General features: G+C 45.4%; 1 long non-coding RNA gene across 1 annotated transcript in view; it reads right to left on the reverse strand.

Moving 5' to 3' along the window:
- Positions 1 to 5,665, reverse strand: part of LOC147685230 (uncharacterized) — a 31,781-nt gene extending 26,116 nt beyond the window's left edge. Inside the window, exon 1 of the long non-coding RNA XR_015300420.1 lies at positions 5,447 to 5,665. This is a non-coding gene — a long non-coding RNA (uncharacterized LOC147685230). The remainder of the gene's footprint in view (positions 1 to 5,446) is intronic.
- Positions 5,666 to 8,921: the final 3,256 nt, after the last annotated feature.

Genomic DNA, 8,921 nt, shown 5'->3' on the forward strand with positions numbered 1-8,921 from the left:
GAGACTATCTGTGTTGTTTGTGTATTTCACTTTGTGCACATATATTAATATTCCCCTTTTCCACAAAAATTAGTATTTCACTAGACAATCATTTCATGCTGCTACATAACGTATTTTGAGTTGTGAGCCAGTATTCAACCCCTGCATCTGCCTCCCTCCGAGAAGGCTAGAACTGCTCAACCCTCGCTACTACTGAGATAAGTGTCAAGTGCTGAAGGGTCACTTGGCCCAGTTGCTCAGGACCATTAGTGAGTCAGGCCCCGGACCTCAGAAGTCTTGGCCTCAACCCCCACGTTTGGTCCAAGTAGCTCCTACTTTCCCCGTGGACCTCTGAAAAGGGCTCTGAAAGCCACCCACTCTGACAAACCACTGAGGTTGTCACTGTGATGAGTCTTGTTAGGCTATGTTTAGACGGGTAGAACATTGTTTTGTAAGCTGTATTTTTCTACATATTTTTTGTTTTATAATTGTAAGTTAAGGTTGTGTGTTAATATGCACTAGAATAGGTAGGTGTAAGGTAAAGTCTAAAGCCAATGTCAAAGGGTAAAGGCTTCATCGGTTCATTGGGAAAAGTCAATTCCAATTTCATGAGATTGATCTGTTTCTTATGAAATGTTAAACAAAGCATGTATGCCTGACCTAGGTATTGTGAAAAGCATGTTTTAAGGACTATAGGCTTTAAAGAATGGATTGGCTATTACACTGTACGTAAGCCGGTAAGTTGGTATTTTGAAGATGGAATTTCACAGATTACTATAGTAGGCAAGAACTTTGGTGATGGTGATCCACCCGACAAAAAATGTGTGCATAAAGGATATGCAATACAATAATCCTTGTTCGATTGTCTTACAACATGTATTATTTTGTTTTTCCAACTGTAATTTTGTATAAAATTGTACTTTTATGGGTGTATGCCAGATGGTTGCCCAGTGGAGATCTTCCCTTCAGAACAGTTGGCCTGAGGTGGCTGTAGTAACAAGCCAATTATAAAGGATATCGGCCTGGTTGTTTGTTATGAAAAGTTACAATAAAGGTGGTAGGCTTGACATATTGATTGTGGAAAGCATATGTTACATTCAATAGGCAGTGAAAGACTGATTGTTATTACTTAAAACTAAAGCCTAGTGTCAGAACCCCTTTCAGAGAGCTAAGAGCATGCAGGGTTAACTGGGCCCAACTGTAGTTGTTAAGGCCTTTTACATCTGATATTTGGGGCCCCACCTAATATGGATCCTGCCCAGCTAGGTCAAGAACCCCTTCTGCTCATGACTCTCAGTTGTAGCTACAAGTGACAAGTGTTGCTGTGCACTGGAAAGGCGTTTGCACAGGTTAACTGATCAACTTTCAGTTGCCTATTTCTGTATTTTGGTGTTAAACTGGTACTACTCAGGCGTAATCTTTACTAAGATAGTGTTAAAGAATCATAATGTAAAACAAGCATTTGCAATGCAATAGGTCTCGCATTAGGAAAGTTTGAGCTATTGGTATTGTAAATGACAATTTTTTAATTTATGTTTTGTTTTTGAAAATAGCTAAATTAATAGCTTTGTCATTTACAATGCCAATAGTTATAACTTTCGCAAATGTGACACCTATAGCATTTGTAATGCAATATGTGTTGTATTTACGTGATTTACATGTATTGATATTACAAAAAACAATGGCTTTTAACTTTTTCCCAATAATTAATACTTAAATAAAAGTTATTGTCATTTTAATGGCAATAGCTTAAAGTTTTGTGAAGATTATATTCAGTGTATTTTATAGTGACAAAAATCCAAAAACAGAAGTGAAATATTAACATCTTTTTGTTACATTTGTAATTAAGCATGAAACATTAAGAGAACATATTTGAACCAGGTGTTGTTGAATGGTTGCACAGATTGATGCTGTGGTGGCGCTGAGTGATGTGATGGCGAACGAGTGATGCTGAGGCCTTCAGTGAGGGTGTGGTGTGGTAGCACATAGTGATGTTGTGGTGCCCCTGAGTGATGCTGTGGTGGTGCGGAGTGATGCTGTATGCTATGCTATGTTTTGTTTAGCGTTCCTATGTTTTGTTTTGTTATGCTATGCTATGTTCTGCTATCCTATGCGTTGATTTGTTATGTTATGCTATGCTGTGTTTTGTTATGCTATGCTATGTTTTGTTATGCTATGCTATGTTTTGCTATGCTATGCTTTGTTATGCTATGCTATGTTTTGTTGTGTTTTATTATGATATGCTTTGTTTTTCTATGCTATGTTTTGTTATGCTATGCTATGCTATGTTTTGTTGTGTTTGGTATGCTATGTTCTGCTATGCTATTATATGTTTTGTTTTACTATGCTATGTTTTGTTGTGTTTTGTTAAGCTATGTTTTGTTGTGTTTTGCTATGCTATGTTTTGTTTTGCTATGCTTTGTTATGTTATGCTATGCTTTGTTTTGTTATGGTATGTGTTATGCTATGTTTTGTTGTGTTTTGTTATGCTATGCGTTGTTGTGTTTTGCCATGCAATGTTTTGTTTTGTTATGCTATGTTTTGTTTTGCTATCCTATGCTTTTTTTTGTTATGCTATGCTATGTTTTGTTATGCTATGCTGGTGAGGGTGTGTGAGCGTGTGTGAGTGAGGGTGAGTGAGGGGTGTGAGGTTGAGGGTGTGTGTGAGGGTGTGTGAGGATGAGGGTGAGGGGGTGTGAGGGGGGGTCTGAGGGTGTAAGGCTGTGTGAGGGTGTATGAGGGTGAGTGAGGGTGAGAGGGTGAGGGGGTGTGAGGGTGAGTGAGGGTGTGTGAGGGTGAGTGAGGGTGTGTGAGGGTGAGGGTGTGTGAGGGTATGGGTGTGTGAGGGTGAAGGGGTGTGAGGGTGAGGGGGTGTGAGGGTGTGAGGGTGAGGGGGTGTGAGGGTGAGGGGGAGTGTGGGTGAGGGGGTGTGAGGGTGAGGGATTGTGAGGGTGAAGGTTGTGAGGGTGAAGGGTGTGAGGGTGTGGGGGTGTGAGGGTGAGGGGGTGTGAGGGTGAGAGGGTGTGTGAGGGGGAGGGTGTGGGGCTGTGAGGGTGAGTGGGTGTGAGGGTGAGGGGTGTGAGGGTGAGTGAGGGTGAGAGGGTGTGGGGGTGAGAGGGTGAGAGGGAGAGTGAGGGTGAGGGTGTGTGAGTGTGAGGGGGTGTGAGGGTGAGGATGAGGGGGTGTGATGGTGAGGGTGAGGGGGTGTGAGGGTGAGGAGGTATGAGAGTGAGGGGGTATGAGGGTGTGTGTTAGGGTGAGGGTGTGAGGGTGATGGGGTGTGGGGTGTGAGGTTGTGTGGGGTGTGAGGGGGTGAGGGTGAGGGGGTGTGAGGGTGAGGGGGTGAGGGTGTGTGAGGGTGAGGGGGTGTGAGGGTGAGAGTGGGTGAAGGTGGGTTATGCTATGCTATGCGTTGTTGTGTTTTGCCATGCAATGTTTTGTTTTGTTATGCTATGTTTTGTTTTGCTATCCTATGCTTCATTTTGTTAGGCTATGCTATGTTTTGTTATGCTATGCCGGTGAGGGTGTGTGAGTGTGTGTGAGGGTGAGTGAGGGTGTGTGAGGGTGAAAGGGTGTGTGAGGGGGAGAGGGTGGGTGAGGGTGGATGAGAGGGTGACTGAGGGTGAGGGGGTGTTAGGGTGAAGGGGTGTGAGGGTGAGGGGGTGTGAAGGAGGGCGAGTGGATGTGAGGGTGAGGGGATGTGAGGGTGAGGGGATGTGAGGGTGAGGGGTGTGAGGGTGAGAGGAGGTGAGAGGGTGTGTGAGGGTGAGAGGGTGTGTGAGAGTGAGAGGTGAGTGAGGGTGAGGGTGTGTGAAGGTGAGGGTGTGTGAGGGTGAGGATGAGGGGGTGTGAGGGTGATGGGGTGTGAGAGTGAGTGGGTGTGAGGGTGAGGAGGTGTGTGAGGGTGAGGGGTTGATGGTGAGGGGGTGTGAGGGTGAGGGTGTGTGGGGGTGTGAGGAGGTGAGAGTGAGAGGGTTGTGAGGGTGAGGGGGTGAAGGTGTGAGGGTGAGGGTGTGAGGGTGTGCGAGGGTAGGTGAGGGTGTGAGGATGAGTGAGGGTGTGTGAGGGTGAGGAGGTGAGGGTGAGGGTCCGAATTAAATGGTGGCAGGGCAGACATCATAAGACAGAGAGAAGAGACTGCGTGGTGACTGCGTTGGTCAGATTCAGAATCAGGAGGGGCAGAGTCAGCACAGTCTGCGAGGGATCAAGGTGTCTAGAGGCAAAGCATATGAGTATTTTCAAGCTTAGTGTCCCTAGAGAGATGGCAACACAGCAACAGCCTTTGAGGAGCAAGGCTACTGTAAACAAGCACGGTAGGCTTTCACTTTTGGCCAGAAAAAAAAAACGAGAAAGGTGCAGAGAACGCCGAACAAAACACGGCTTCTCTGCGAAATGGATGCAAGAAAAACCCAAGCTCTTGGCATTGCTGTGGCGGGGGAGCGGGAGCGCATTCCTTTGAAGTCTGATGCCAAGGCTCATACAAATGGTGGTGTGCAATGTGCACGTGAGGGGGGGCAGGGGAGCGGCAGCCTTTGAAGTCTGATGCTGAGGCACAGACAAATGGAGGTGTGTGATGTGGCTGGATCTGTGCACGCGCATAGTTCACATGAACGGTACGCGATCCGCAGGCTAGGTAGACTTTTCTTTTCAGCTTACTATAATCTCGCCTATTTATCCCTTCGGGATATAATAGGCGAGACCTAAAAATGGAGTAATACTATTACAAAATGTCACAAATAAAGCACTATAATATGCCTTTACATGCCACATAATTTACCAAATCCTGCAACATAATTTGGTTTTCCCCATCCGTATAATTCCAGTGACATTAGCCCTAGGATAGGGATATCGTCACAATAGAAATAAAAAAAATTAAAAAAATACTCCTCAGAGAACTGTCCTGTTTGGATGCACATTTCCACTCACTTTTCTTGAAATGGAAAAATTCTTCACACGTTTCGGCCAGGAAACTTTTTTTTTATCTTTTAATTACTTCGTCAGTTTAAGGTCTCGCTATAGTGGAGATGTTTCAGGTACTCCTACATTTGCAGAGTAATAGCAATCAGCCCTGTGAATTCACCCCTGTCCATAGGCACTCATGGTAGCCAAAGGCATTAGGCTTTGAATTCGAGGCTGATGTCCTTTGTTATTTTGAATGGGTCTCAAGTGGGCCATGGAGCTAATTTGGGAGCGCCTGGCCCACCCTCTCGAACCATGCTTGATAGGGAATGAGAGATATTGAGACATTTACACTTGTTTATCGTTAAATTTACCGATATCTGCCTGTTATTGTTAATACATGCTTTGACTTTTACCAAATAAAATGTTTATGACATAAAGGTCAATAGAAAGCAATAGTTAACACCCTAATTATAAACCAATGTTCAAAGCTATTTAGCCTGATACGTTTTCATAGCATCTCATACAGGAAAATATTATAGATGATACTGCCGTTTCAATTGGTTACCTGTGTGTGCACTGGGTCATCTTTATGCAGGTTCGACAGATAGGTTTCGTCGATTGTGCTCGTGTATAATCCAGTGGTCACGTCAGCATTGCCAACGTCATCACTCCTCGAGACATCTGGCGCAGGCGCAGATCGAGACACTGATGCCACAGCGAGCACCAGCACGAGGGAAGACCAGAGATCCATGTTGCTGTCTGTCCAAAGTGCCGAATCCTCCGAGTTTGGAAGAGCCTTTTATAATGTTCGCCTGCTTTCCATCTCTGCACGTGTGTACGCTGGCAGTGACAACGCATCTAACTTAAGGGTAGTCATGTTATTGCCAAAGTTTCGATGTGCATATCGTTAGTCATTCGTGAGTTTCTTCTCGCTTTCATACCGAAGTGGGCCATTTCGTAAAGCTTTGCTGTGGTGGATTCTATTGTCTCGTGATTCCTGTCACAGCTTGATGTGATTCCTGCATGAGCTGGCAGTTCAAGAAATGACTTCCGTTCTCTTAGGGCATTAGGTGAATACATAGTGTGTGATCTCTGAATGTATTGCCAGTAACTGGAGCGAGCAAGACAGTGTGCCTGCGACTGAAGGTATTTAGTATTTTTTTGCAGGAAAATATGATAGTGAGCGCACAACGCGATGATTGAACGTGACATTCCCTCCTCCCCGAGTTACATCGCCTTACCGCCTTGCCCAAGAACTCTCAGAATCAAGGTATGTGGTCACGGCGTAGCCTTTTATTTACATCAGACCAAGTAATACAGCACATGCCATTACCAGAGAAAAGTATCCTTCTTGGATATATAACAGTTATTCACAGCTTCACTTTTTCTCAGCATCAACATGTCAACGGCAGTAAGGAAAATAGGTACAATATTCCACTTTAAATTTTAACTCGGCCATACACTAGAACTTGGCCGTACATTTGAACTTCTTCCACCCTGCTGCGCACATTGCGCCTGTAGGCTTCAACGTGCTACATCCAACAGTGGCATTACTTGACACCTGGGCACCGCATACCGCACCGACCACTGGGGTACCTGAACACAGCCAGCCTCCCCAAAATTCTACTCAGTCCGTACATTGTGTGTTAGGGCAGTAGAGTCCAGGACCACCGGCAGGTCTGTCCCTCCTCCCCCCTAACCAGTGCACACATGGAATCTAACCCCTTCCTGGGGTCCATGGAATGGCTGCACCTCCATTGTTGTGCATCCCCCTTTGTTGTTAACTGTCAGCGCTCCGCCACAGGGTGAGAAGCTCCCTGGTGCACTCACCCCCCCCCCCCCCCCCCCAACGCTGACAGTGCTTAAGTCACCACCAACCACTACAAGAGTACTAGTATGCTACTTGGGTACTTCTATTATTATACAAGGCAGAACACTGTAGTGACCCTTAAATGTTAAAAACATTAGGAAATTAAAATTGTCATGCAATTAAGCATATCATTTAGTTGTCCCTACGTTTGAACACTGTGCCAGCAGGCCACAAAAAACAGACAGGCTTAATTCCTCATAACCCGGTACAACAGTACTAGATTCCTATTTGGATATTTATATTGTTATGCATGGCATCACACTCTATTGACACTTATATGTTAAAGGCCTTAGGAAATTAAAATTGTCATTGCCGTTAAGCATAGCTTGAAGATGTCCATAATCCTGAACACTCCACGTCGCACAGTGTGCCGGCAGGCCACAACGCGCTACAGCAAATAGTTGAAATCCAGGGCATTGCATAACGCACTAGCGCTCTGCTACCTGCCCGTGTCCAAAGGGATACCTACCCGTTCACAAAGGGAGCTTGCCAAAAAGAGGGTCTGACAACTGCATCACCTGTACATCTCCTTCACCATTAGTAAAGAAGCATTGCATACCGCAATGGCCCCACAAGGCAGTGCTTAATTGGCGTTAAAGACTGCCTGTACTGTGCAGTAAGGTATTTCCCTGGACCTGCAGTTATCATTGAATATTGGGCCTTGGAACAGCAGAAATATGAACACCTGCCCCCACTGTGCAGTTATCCTTGAATAGTGAGCCCTGGAGCAGAAGAAATTTGGGCTCCTGCCCTCACTGTTTAACAAAAGAAGCCCTGGCACCGGGGCACCTGATCACTGGAGACTCCCGTCAATAAACTATGTGGGTCCATTCCCTACCTTGTGATTGTTGGTCAGTTTATGGAGAGAGCTATCGCGCTACCAAGCGATGTACCTTGCTATTTATGCTTGCTAGGCAACTGACACCTGGTAGGTCAGCCCTTTCTCCCGCCAGCCTGATGTCCATAAGCAAAAACATAGTGGTTAAGCAGCCGCACCGATTCTCCCTCTTAGTAATTCTGAATGAGGTTTCTATAGGTTGCAAATAATAAGTTGCAAATTATTCAGGGGCTGTGCAACAAAGGCCGCACCTTGAAAGTTAAATAGAGAGAAACATGAGGAGCATCAAAACGCTGTGGTAAGTACCACCAATGTGCTCCCTTTGCTGAGGATATTCTATTATAGATCCCAAACACTCCCACTCTCTCTCTCTGCTTCACCATAAATCTACAATGCTTTTCTCTCTCTCTCCCCCCAACCCTGACCCAGGATGCACATTTTACATTATCCAAGACATAATCATTGGTGAAGACACATGCTCCCAAGCTGCCCCCTCATGCTAACAGGGGCCCTCTTCGCCCATTGAAACTTGGGAAGCAGTGGCATCACAAGCACCTTTGTTAAGTTTAACGGAACTTTACTGAATATCACTTGTTATGCGGTCAGTTTCGCTAATTGAAGTGTTGCTTTTCAGAGAGAGAACACACGTGTGCATGCAAGGCTAATACTATCCATGAGGCAAGTCCTATGTAGTGGCTTGCTTAATGAACAACCCAGATAAATATTGTTAGTGTCGGCCAAGCCTGGCAATGGAATGTAGCATTGGTTCTGGCCCTTGCCTCACTTTCCCCTAGCATTAAACTATCCGCTTTTGATATATATTATACCTGCTCCACTGCCCGCATAACTGACATGGTCAACCCCGGCTCACTGTATTGTGATTTCCGCCCACTGTACCAATATCCGCCCTTAGTGTACTGCAGTGAGATCACTCCAAGAGGCACTGAGTACCCTTGGGAAATAAAAAAGTATCCTGTGGATTTGTTTGAAATTGGTACAGAATAAAACTGATGAGGGATGCTGGACTGAGCATTCAGCCCATTTCGCATCATGCGCCAACATGCCTCATGACATATAGCAAAGATGAACCACTACCTCTGCAGTAAAGATCATGTTTTTGACTGTTTATCCGTATGAAGAATTCGGATGATGTGCGACTAGTACTAGTACCTGCCATATCCATGGTAAGTCCTAACACGAACCATATGAGATGATCTGCTCATGTTCTGCAGGTCCAAAGGCCACTACTGCTGCCCCACTAAGCTACAATCCAACGGTTCCTTGTAGTTACTAGAGTAGATGGGGTGCGAAACCTATTAAAATCGTCCATGA

The sequence above is a fragment of the Lissotriton vulgaris genome, chromosome 10 (assembly GCF_964263255.1).
Source record: "Lissotriton vulgaris chromosome 10, aLisVul1.2, whole genome shotgun sequence".
Classification (NCBI taxonomy): Eukaryota; Metazoa; Chordata; class Amphibia; order Caudata; family Salamandridae; genus Lissotriton; species Lissotriton vulgaris.